The following is a 9,932-nucleotide window of genomic DNA, read 5'->3' on the forward strand; positions in this document are numbered from 1 at the left end:
AGAGGCTGAACCACAAGGCATAAAATTCATGAAATAAAGAAACTAAAACAAAGTTAAAGGGAACAGGAAGAGGCTTATATCAGGAAGTAGGAACCTAAACATTAGGGCGGGGTGAAGGGGGTTTACCCTTTCCATTTCTTTAAAGTCGAAAGTATATATTTACTGTAGTAATCACAAATATATATATATATATGTATATAAGTAATATATATGTATATAAGTATATATATGTGTGTGTGTGTATATATGTGTGTGTGTGTGTGTGTGTGTGTAATAAGGTTTGAAGAATGAAGAGGAAACAAATGATCAGCAACCTTAGTTTTTGTTCTGGTTTACACATCAAGATGCCCTGCATGCCTTATAGTTTATTCACTAACTCATTGGAGCTGTCAGTAGAGGTTCATGTGAGCTTTGAGTGGTGAAGTTTCCAGTTACAGTAGTTATTAAAAATTATTGACATCCAGATTAGAGTTCTGTTGCCCAGAGGAACTTGAAGTTCAAAGCAAAGTCTTAGAAATTTTAAAAATAAAGTGAGAAAAGAAGAACCAATACTTGAAATAAACATGAAAAGGCAAATTTTTCATCTCTGAAAGACAAAGTGGCAATTCAGGTTACACAAGCCTTCAAATATACAATGATAAGGGAAAGCACAAGAAATGTACACAGAGATTAAAGAAAATTAGTCATTCACAATGGAGAGTAGTTCTTTTCTTTCAACATGTTAAAAACCGGGTCAAGGTGGGATTCTAGAGTCATTGTTCATTATGCTTTAATTTTTCAATAATATACCACAGCTTTTACTTAATAAAAACATTAGCAGGAAGGAAATGTCATTTTTAAAAATTTATTTGCTGTACTAGGTGTTGAACCCAGAGGCTTTCTAACTCTGAGCTACCTCCCTAGCCCTTTGTTTATTTTTTAAATTTTGAGTCAGGGTCTTACTGAGTTGTCCAGACTGGCCTTGAACTTATGATTCTCCTGCCTCAGTTTCCCAAGTCACTAGGATTACAGGTATAGGCCACTACACTCAGAAGAAGTCATTAAAAAAAAATTACAGAAACCAGTATTCATATTCTTCAAGAAAGTAAAAAGAAATGCCAAGATATTAGAAATAGGCTTAATTGTATTTAACAAGTATGATGTTGCTGAAGGTGTCTGGAAGACCTGGCTGCTGGGAGGTGCAATAGACTAGAACAACAGGGAATAAAAACTTAAGGGCGTAGGGAGGTAGGGAGGAGTTGGAAGTCCCAGCAGATTATAGGATCTCATTTTGAGTCTTGGTGGTCTAGAAAGTTGACTTTGGACCCAAGGATGAGCAGGTTCTCAACAAAAGACTCCAAGATTAAAATTGTTTTTTCTTAGTTGTAGATGGACACAATACCTTTATTTTGTTTATTTATTTTTATGTGGTGCTGAGGATCAAACCCAGTGCGTCATCGTGTGAGGCAAGCGCTCTACTGCTAAGCCACAACCCCAGACCCAAGGCTAAATATTTTTAGGTTGGTACAATTGTCCTGAATGCCAGTTGATTGATTTTACAATTAAGAAATGTATCTTTCCAGGAGTGGGATGTTTATGTGCCCTCTTCAAAGCTTTCCTCTTCCCAGGACCATACTCCCTTATAAACTGAATTCCGAAGGTCATTAGGTAAGCTGGGAATTTCTGCCAAAGGAGTGGGGGCGGTAGGCTGCAGGCATTTTTTAGCTTATGGTGAGAACTGAGGAAATATTTCTAACCTATAGAAGAAAATTATTCTTAATGCAGAATACTCTGTCAAAATTTATTTTTCTGAACCTACTTAACAATGTTTTTATTTATTTTGGAATCATTTTAGATTGACCAAAACGTTGCAAAGGTAGACCAGAGGGTGCCTATGTATCCTTCACCCAACTTCCCTCATGTTTACATCTTACACAATGACTGCAGTTGACATTGGTACAATGCAATTAACTATGGACTTTATTTAAATTTCATTAGTTTTTCCACTGATGTCCTTCTCCTGTCTAAGGGTCCAGTTCACAATCCTACAATATATTTAGCCATCATGTTTCCTTAATCTCCTCTAATCTTTAAAAATTTCTCAGTCTTCTTGTTTTTTGTGACTTTGACAGTTTGGGGAGTATTAATCAGATATTTTGTAGAATATTCTTCAGTTGGGATTTTTCTGCTGTTTTCCTCATGAGTATACTGGAGTTATGAATTTGGGGGGAAATTACAACAAAGGTGAAGTGCTTTTTTTCATCACTTCCTGTTGGGACACATGCTATCAGCATGACTTTTAACCTTACCCACTTGGTTAGGGTGGTGTCTGCCAGTTTTCTCTACTGTAAAGTTACTGGGTTGTTTTCCCCCCTCATATTCTATTCTTTGGAAGTGAGTCACTAAGTCCAGCCCACACTAAAGGGGAGAGGAGTTAAGATATACCTTCTAGAGCAACAATTTCCTGCAAATACTGTTTTTAATTTTTCTATAAGGAAATTTTGTTCCTTTTCCTATTTGTATATATATTTATTCGGTTATTCACTCATCCATTAATCAATATTTCATATCATATAAATTATTTAGCTTAAAATGGAATATTGTCATTATTTATTTTGTCACTCAAGTTGCTCCAGATTTGACCATTGAGAGCTCTTTCAGGTTGATTCCTGTGTCTTTAGAAATGTATTTAGAAGCAAAGATTTGGGCGTTGGGTGTGCTCTTTGCTACTGAGGTGTCATTGCTTCTAGGCCTGCTCATTGAACAGAGCTAGCAAATGTGTGTATGTGTGTATACTTGGGCGTATACTAACTCATGTACACACATACCTATTTATCTGCACATATATTGAAATAATCTTGAATTCATATGGATATCGCCAACTCTTTTTTTTTTTGACCACATATTGAACTCAGGTGTGCTTAACCACTGAGCCACATCCCCAGCCCTTTTTTGTATTTTATTTAGAGATAGGGCCTTGCTGAGTTGCTTAGGGCCTTCCTAAAGTGCTTTGAACCTGTAATCTTCCTGCCTCAGCTTCCTGAGCTACTGAGGTGTGGGTCCCTACGTTCAGCTGATATCTTCAACTCTTAATATAGCACAACAGGATTAATCTCCTCATGATGAATTTGTGACTTTTTTTCTCTGATAGAAACCTAGCTCCTATTATCTACTATTTGTATTGTTAATATAGATTGCTAATCCATACCAACTATAGTTTTTTCACATTGTTATTGTTTGTGGTAAAAAGTATGAAAGGAACATTAATCAGTGTGAGTAAAGTATTTTTGGATAGTTCTTTTTGTCTTTAGCTTTACATATTCAGTCAAAACATGATTTTCAAAAGTTAGATCAGCTCCTCTTTTTACCCTGCTCCCTTCAACAAGGTTATATCATACATTTGTAATACATCAAATTCATTTGTCACTATTTGCATTTCATCCTGGGAATTCCTAGGCATCCTCACTGATTTTTCTACTTATGATTTATAATTCTGAATTTTGACAAATGTCAAAGTCATATATCCTCAGCTATAGTATCATGCAAAATATTTCTGTCATCCTAGAAATTCTCCCATGCAGTCCTTTTGTGGTCTGAACTTACTTTTAAAATACTGGTTTCCTCTATTAATTAATTCAGTTACTTAAGTTACATAGCTGACCTTGGGGATAGCAGACATTTGCTGGCTTCTCATAGGAGCTGAGTTTATACATGGGTTCAGAGGGCAGCATTCTTTTTAATTTCTAAAATTTTAGAAAGCTTCTCACTGATAGTCACTGAAACTGCCATGTATTACCTAATAGCTCACCTATAAAACTTTAATGACCAAAAACTTTCTTCTGAAAAACTCATTTTAGATTAAACTGTGGTACAGTTCCATTTCTGTTGTTGAAAAATCTCAGAGTAAGATATGAAAAATCTCTTTGTAAAAAATATTTGTTAATCTGTTATTTATTTTCAGTTGATGAGGATTTTATGATTGTGTAATGAGTAACTCCCAGAGCACACTTTAAAGGTGCTGCTTGTTAAAGCACATCAGAACCTGCCTTCAAATGTCAGAAATAGCTCTCTGCTTAGATATTTATCTGGAGTAACTCTATGACCTTTTCTTGCCTTTCTCAAACTCTTCTAGACTCTTCTGAGAACCTGGTGAAAGCTATGAGCCTCTCCCCCTAAAAAATACATAAACATACATTCATTCAAAATGCTATATATATTTGGAAACATCTCATGAACCCTCTTCCCCACCTGATGGTGGGCACAATGTTGTACCTTTTAGGAGCCCATGTATTCCAAGTTAAGGGTCATGATCCAGACACAAGTTGGATGAATACATCAAAGAATTTGTTGATAATTAATGCATGGTGCATGTGTTTTAATGCCATGAGTTAAATGTGCATAAGTACATTGTAATAATTTGTCAGCTTGATTAGGCTATAGTGCCAGTTTGGTCAAAACAGGAGTCTAGATGTTCTTTCTGTAAAGGTATTTCTTAAGATGTGATTAAGTCAGTAGATTTTGAATAAAGCAGGTTACTGACTATAATGTGCGTGGGCTTCATCCAATCAGTTGAAGACCCTACGAGCAAACAGACTGAGGTTTATTGAAGAAGTAATTCCTTTTAAGACTGCAACAAAGAAAGCGTGTGAAAGTTTCCAACTGCTGCCCTGCAGAAATCAGACTCAATATTACACCACTTTTATGTGAATTTCCAATCTGCCTGTCGACCCTACAGATTTCATATTTGCCAGCCCCCACAATTATGTGAGCCAGTTTTTTAAAACAAATAAACAAAAACACACACAGAGACTCACAATGTATTGGCTCTGTTTCTTTAGAGAGCCCTAAGTAATGTATACATCAAACTATAACACATACACTGTGAATTCCCATATAAATATCTAGTTCCCAACTCAATATGAAATGTGGTAAAAGCTCTCAGTGTTTATCTTAGTCTGCTATAAGACAGTTCCAAAAAGCTGAAAAGTCCAAGATCAAGACAGGGGCAGATTTGGTACCTAGTGCTCTCTATTTCCAAGATAGCATCTTGTTGCTTTGCTCTTTTATGGTAAGAGTTGGAAAAAGGGAGAAAAGTCTCTCCAGAACTTTTATAAAGCACTGATCCCATCCACACATGAGGGTACAACCTATACAACCTAATTATCTCATAAAGGACCCACTTCTTAGTACTGTTACATTAGGGAGTAAGTTTCAACATGAATTTTGGAGAGGACATAAACATTCAAATCATAGCTAGGTATTGTCTCTGTTTCAATCCAGTTGTGATTCCTCTTGTCTTTGCATTGTCCAAGTTCAGCAGATTTTCTTTCTTTGTTTCACACTATTCTTATTCTATCATTCTATACTTAGATGTTCTATTTCTACTGTCACAAATAACCACAAACTTAGTGACTTAAAACAATACAAATTTATTATTTTGTAGTTCTGGAGGTTAAATCTAAAATGGGAGTCAGTTTATCTGTTTCTTCTAGAGCTGCTAGGGGAGAATCCTACTAGATGCCTGTTACAACCCCTTGCCTTCTGACAAGTTGTAATGCACAGAAATGTTTCCAGACATTTCCTGTAGGCAGAATTGCTCTGTTGAAATTACTGTTGTAGACCAATTTAACAATACAGTTCTCCTTTAACAGTGGCTTATTAGGGAAGTGATACAGTTCTGGCAAGATGGAAGGGGAATTTTTTTTTTTTAAGAGAGAGTGAGAGAGGGAGAGAGCAAGAGAGAGAATTTTTTTAATATTTATTTTTTAGTTCTCGGCGGACACAACATCTTTGTTTGTATGTGGTGCTGAGGATCGAACCCGGGCCGCACGCATGTCAGGCGAGTGCGCTACCACATCCCCAGCCCTGGAAGGGGAAGTTTGAGGGTGGAAGGAAGATTGTTCTGAGGAAGATTTTCCTATCTGAAAAAAGTAAAAGCTTAAAAAAGACATTGTCTTTCTAGTTTCTTCCTTTCCCTTGCTGGTGGGGATGCTAATGCATATGGATTTGATTTCTTTTCATGGTAGGGATTGCTTTATTGGTGGCAGTTAGTACAAATCAATAATATTGACCTTCAAAGAAGAGTTCAGTTATTTATCAGATTACTGGTCCCTAGAGAGCTGAATGAAACTGAACCAAGTGATTACTGGAATAACTGAAGTCAATCCTGCTTCTTCAGAAATGAAGCTATATTCAGCTAACATATAGCCATGCTGTTCCACCAACTATAAGGACCATGGTGGTGCTATACAGGAAGGCAACAGCTATCCCGCACTTTAGATGCACTGGAATTCCATTATCCTTTGAAATAGCTTTTGTTTCCCTGGTTTATTTTCAAAATACCTGCATTAAGCAGGGCTCAGCATTCTCTGGGCAATCTGATGAAGAGCCAGCAGATTATGCAGTATCTTGGCTCAACTACTCCAGTCTTGATTCTTAAAGCTGAAGTGTAGAACGGTAGAAAGATGAGAAGAACCTAAGACGCTGATGGCAAAGGTAAAATGCTGAATTAGCCTTGGAACTGACTACCTCTAGATACTAGATATGTGAGAAAGGCTTTATTGTGTGAAACACTGTTACGGACTCTGTTATTTGCAGCCCAAAGCACCCTAACTAACAGGAATAAAACATGGTATAAAAACATATTAAACATTTCCCCACTGTGCAACATACCACATGGTGCAAGTTTAGAAAGGAATGAGGTGTTTAAAATAAACATATGTAACTATTTAAAATACTATCCATAGTCAGCACCAAGCAACAGAAGAAAAATGTTCATGAATGCTTTACACCTAAGGATAATTTAATAATAGTAATTCACTAAAGCAAGTATTCAAATACCAGCTAAAACAATAACAGAAAATGGAAAGGGAGATTGCCAAGTTAAGAAAACAATTCAAGGACCAAAGTAACAAATCTACTGTCACCTAGTAAATTAGTATACAGCCGCAAGAGAAAAAATACACACAACTAAAATGAGATTTCCAACATAGAAAACAGCTGTTAATCATTACAATGGCAGAAGAAAAGAAGACCAAAGTTAAGGCAATAAGAAGTTAGTCATTGTAGGGGACAAACATTATACAACATAAGACTAATTATTGTCCCTGAAATAACAAGCCTAACAAATGGAGCAGGAAAATAAGGTATTATAAGGAACTGAAGGGATACATTTGTTAGCTTACTTATTTCTGCCTGTGGATGCTGCCGAGAAAGCATCGTTAAAGTCTCTCTTTCACTACTGTCATGTCTAAATCAGAGTCCCCTAAAGAGGCCAAACAGCTGCAGAAGCTATTCATTGGAGGGCTGAGTTTTGAAACAACTGATGAGGGTCTGAGCAATGAGAAACACTCATGGACTGTATGATAATGAGAGACGCAAACACCAAGTGTTCCAGGGGCTTTAGGTTTGTCACTTATGGCACTCTGGAGGAAGTGGATGCAGCTGTGATACAAGACCATCCAAGGTGGATGGAAGAGTTGTGGAACCAAAAAGAGCTGTTTCAAGGGAAGATTCTCAAAGACCAGGAACCCACTTAACTGAAAAAGATCCTTATTGGTAGCATTAAAGAAGACACTAAAGAACATCACCTAGGAGATTATTTTGAACAGTATGGGAAAAGTGGGGTTATTGAATTCATGACTGACCAAAGCAGTGGAAAGAAGAGGGACTTTTCTTTTGTAACTTTTGACAAACAGGACTCTGTGGATAAGATTGTCATTCAGATATACCATACTATTAAGGGGCACAACTGTGAAGTGAGAAAAGCCTTGTCAAAGCAAGAAATGACTAATGCTTCATCTAGCCAAAGAGGTTGAAGTGGTTCTGGAAACTTTGGTAGTGGTCATGGAGGTGGTTTTGGTGGAAATGACAATTTTGGTTGTGGAGAAAACGTAAGTGGTTATGGTGGCTTTGGTGGCAGCCATGGTGGTGGTAAATATGGTGGCAGGAGGGATGGCTATAATGGATTTGGTAATGATGAAAGCAATTTTGGAGATGGTGGGGAAATTATAATAGTCATCAAATTTTGGACCCATGAAGAGTGGAAACTTTGGAGGTAGAAGCTCTGGACCTCATGATGGTGGAGACCAATATTTTGTCAAACCACAAAACCAAGGTGTCTATGGTGGTTCCAGCAGCAGCAGTAGCTATGGCAGTGGCAGAAGGTTTTAATATTGCCAGGAAACAAAGCTTAACAGAAGAGGTGAGCCAGAGAAGTATCAGGGAAACCACAGGTTGCAACAGATTTGTTATCTCAGTCAAGCACAGTGGTGTCAGGGCCTAACTGCTACAGAAAAGACATGGTTTAGACAATACTCATGTGTCCAGGCGGAAAAAAACAAAAACTCAAGGAGTGTATTTGTGACTAATTATATGACAAGTTATTTTAGTTTCTGTTCTGTGGAAAGGGTAAATGAAGCATTCCAAAAAAGAACTTTAATGTACAGGGTTTTTTTTTATACCCATGCTGTTGATTGCTAAATGTAACAGTCTGATCATGACACTGAATAGATATGTCTTTAAAAAAAAAAAAAAAAGGAAACTGAATCTGGCAATTAAAGGGTCAGTCTTGTTCCAAGAAAAAAAAAAAAGTGATTGAACTGAAATGAGACATGTCAAAATAAGTTGAATTTTGAGGATTAAAAAATGTTTTTCAGGCATCCACACAGAACAAGATTATCTATAAAGGGGAAATTTTAATTATCCTCTAATTTCTCCTCAACAATAGCCAACACCAGCAGACAAAAGAGTAATATCTAGATGGTTTAAAAAGTGACTTTTAAAAAGTATAGAAAACTTCATAGCCAAGTTGTTCACATAAAAAGGTGTTATATTTATATTCCTAAACATTTAAGAACTCAATAACCACAATAGACAGAAGTCCTAAAACAAAACCACTTTCAATAAAATCCATATATTCATGAGGTTTAAATGTGGACTAAATAAGGCTTAACAGTGATGGAAAACAATGAATATATTTAAATATAGAATTAAACAGCTATGGGGCTGGGGATACAGCTCAGTTGGTAGAGTACTTGCCTCATTTACACAAGGCCTTGGGTTCAATCCCCAGCACCACAAAAAAAAAAAAAAAAAAAAAAAGAATTAATCAGCCATGATGTAGACAGCATGGTTTGAAATCATGTTCACCAAACATTTTTCATAATTATTTGTAGGTAGTAGGATTTTGAATGCTTTTCCAAGCATATACAATATTGCCATAGCTATAGGCAGGATAATTATTATAACAACAAAAATTGTGATATAGCTTAAATAATTATCTATAGGGAATACATTTTATCTGGGACAAAATTTGGCTTGATATTTGTCTCCTAAATATTTAGTACTTTGTTCATAAGACTTTGTGTGTAATTCTTTGGTGTTCTTTATAGCCCAGAAGGATAGAATTATTCATTAAAACAGTCTGTTTTTTAAGATCTAATTTACATTATTAAAGATCTTTCCAAATTTTTCAAAAAGGTACAAGATAAAGGACACTTTCCAATTAATTCTATGAGACCAGAATTAGCCTGATACCAAAACCAGACAAAGACATCACAAGGAAAAAGCAAAACCTACAGATCAATATTCCTCATAAACATAGTCACAAAAATTCTCAACAAAATATAACTGTATATTTTTGCCTACTTAAACCAAATTCTGCAGCATATACAAAGAATTATGCACCATGACCAAGTGGGATTTATTCTAAGAATGCAAGGTTGGTTTAACATACAAAATTCGATCAGTATAATAATATTGATAGGATAAATTTAAATAAAAACTGTAATCATCATAATACCTCATTCAACAAACTAGGAATGAGAGGAAACTTCCCCAATCTGATAAGGAGCATCTACAAAAAAAACATAGTTAACATCATACTTAATGTTGAAAGACTTGAACTTTTTGCCTAAGATCAGAAACAAGGCAAGGATGTTTGCTTCTGCCAC

General features: G+C 36.0%; 2 pseudogenes; one reads left to right on the forward strand and one right to left on the reverse strand.

The window, feature by feature from the left end:
• Positions 1–6,139: 6,139 nt before the first annotated feature.
• LOC101973531 (cytochrome c oxidase subunit 7A2, mitochondrial pseudogene) lies at positions 6,140–7,197 on the reverse strand (annotated as a pseudogene).
• Positions 6,982–8,441, forward strand: LOC101974001 (heterogeneous nuclear ribonucleoprotein A1-like; annotated as a pseudogene).
• Positions 8,442–9,932: the final 1,491 nt, after the last annotated feature.

Source organism: Ictidomys tridecemlineatus, chromosome 4, assembly GCF_052094955.1.
Source record: "Ictidomys tridecemlineatus isolate mIctTri1 chromosome 4, mIctTri1.hap1, whole genome shotgun sequence".
Lineage (NCBI taxonomy): Eukaryota > Metazoa > Chordata > Mammalia > Rodentia > Sciuridae > Ictidomys > Ictidomys tridecemlineatus.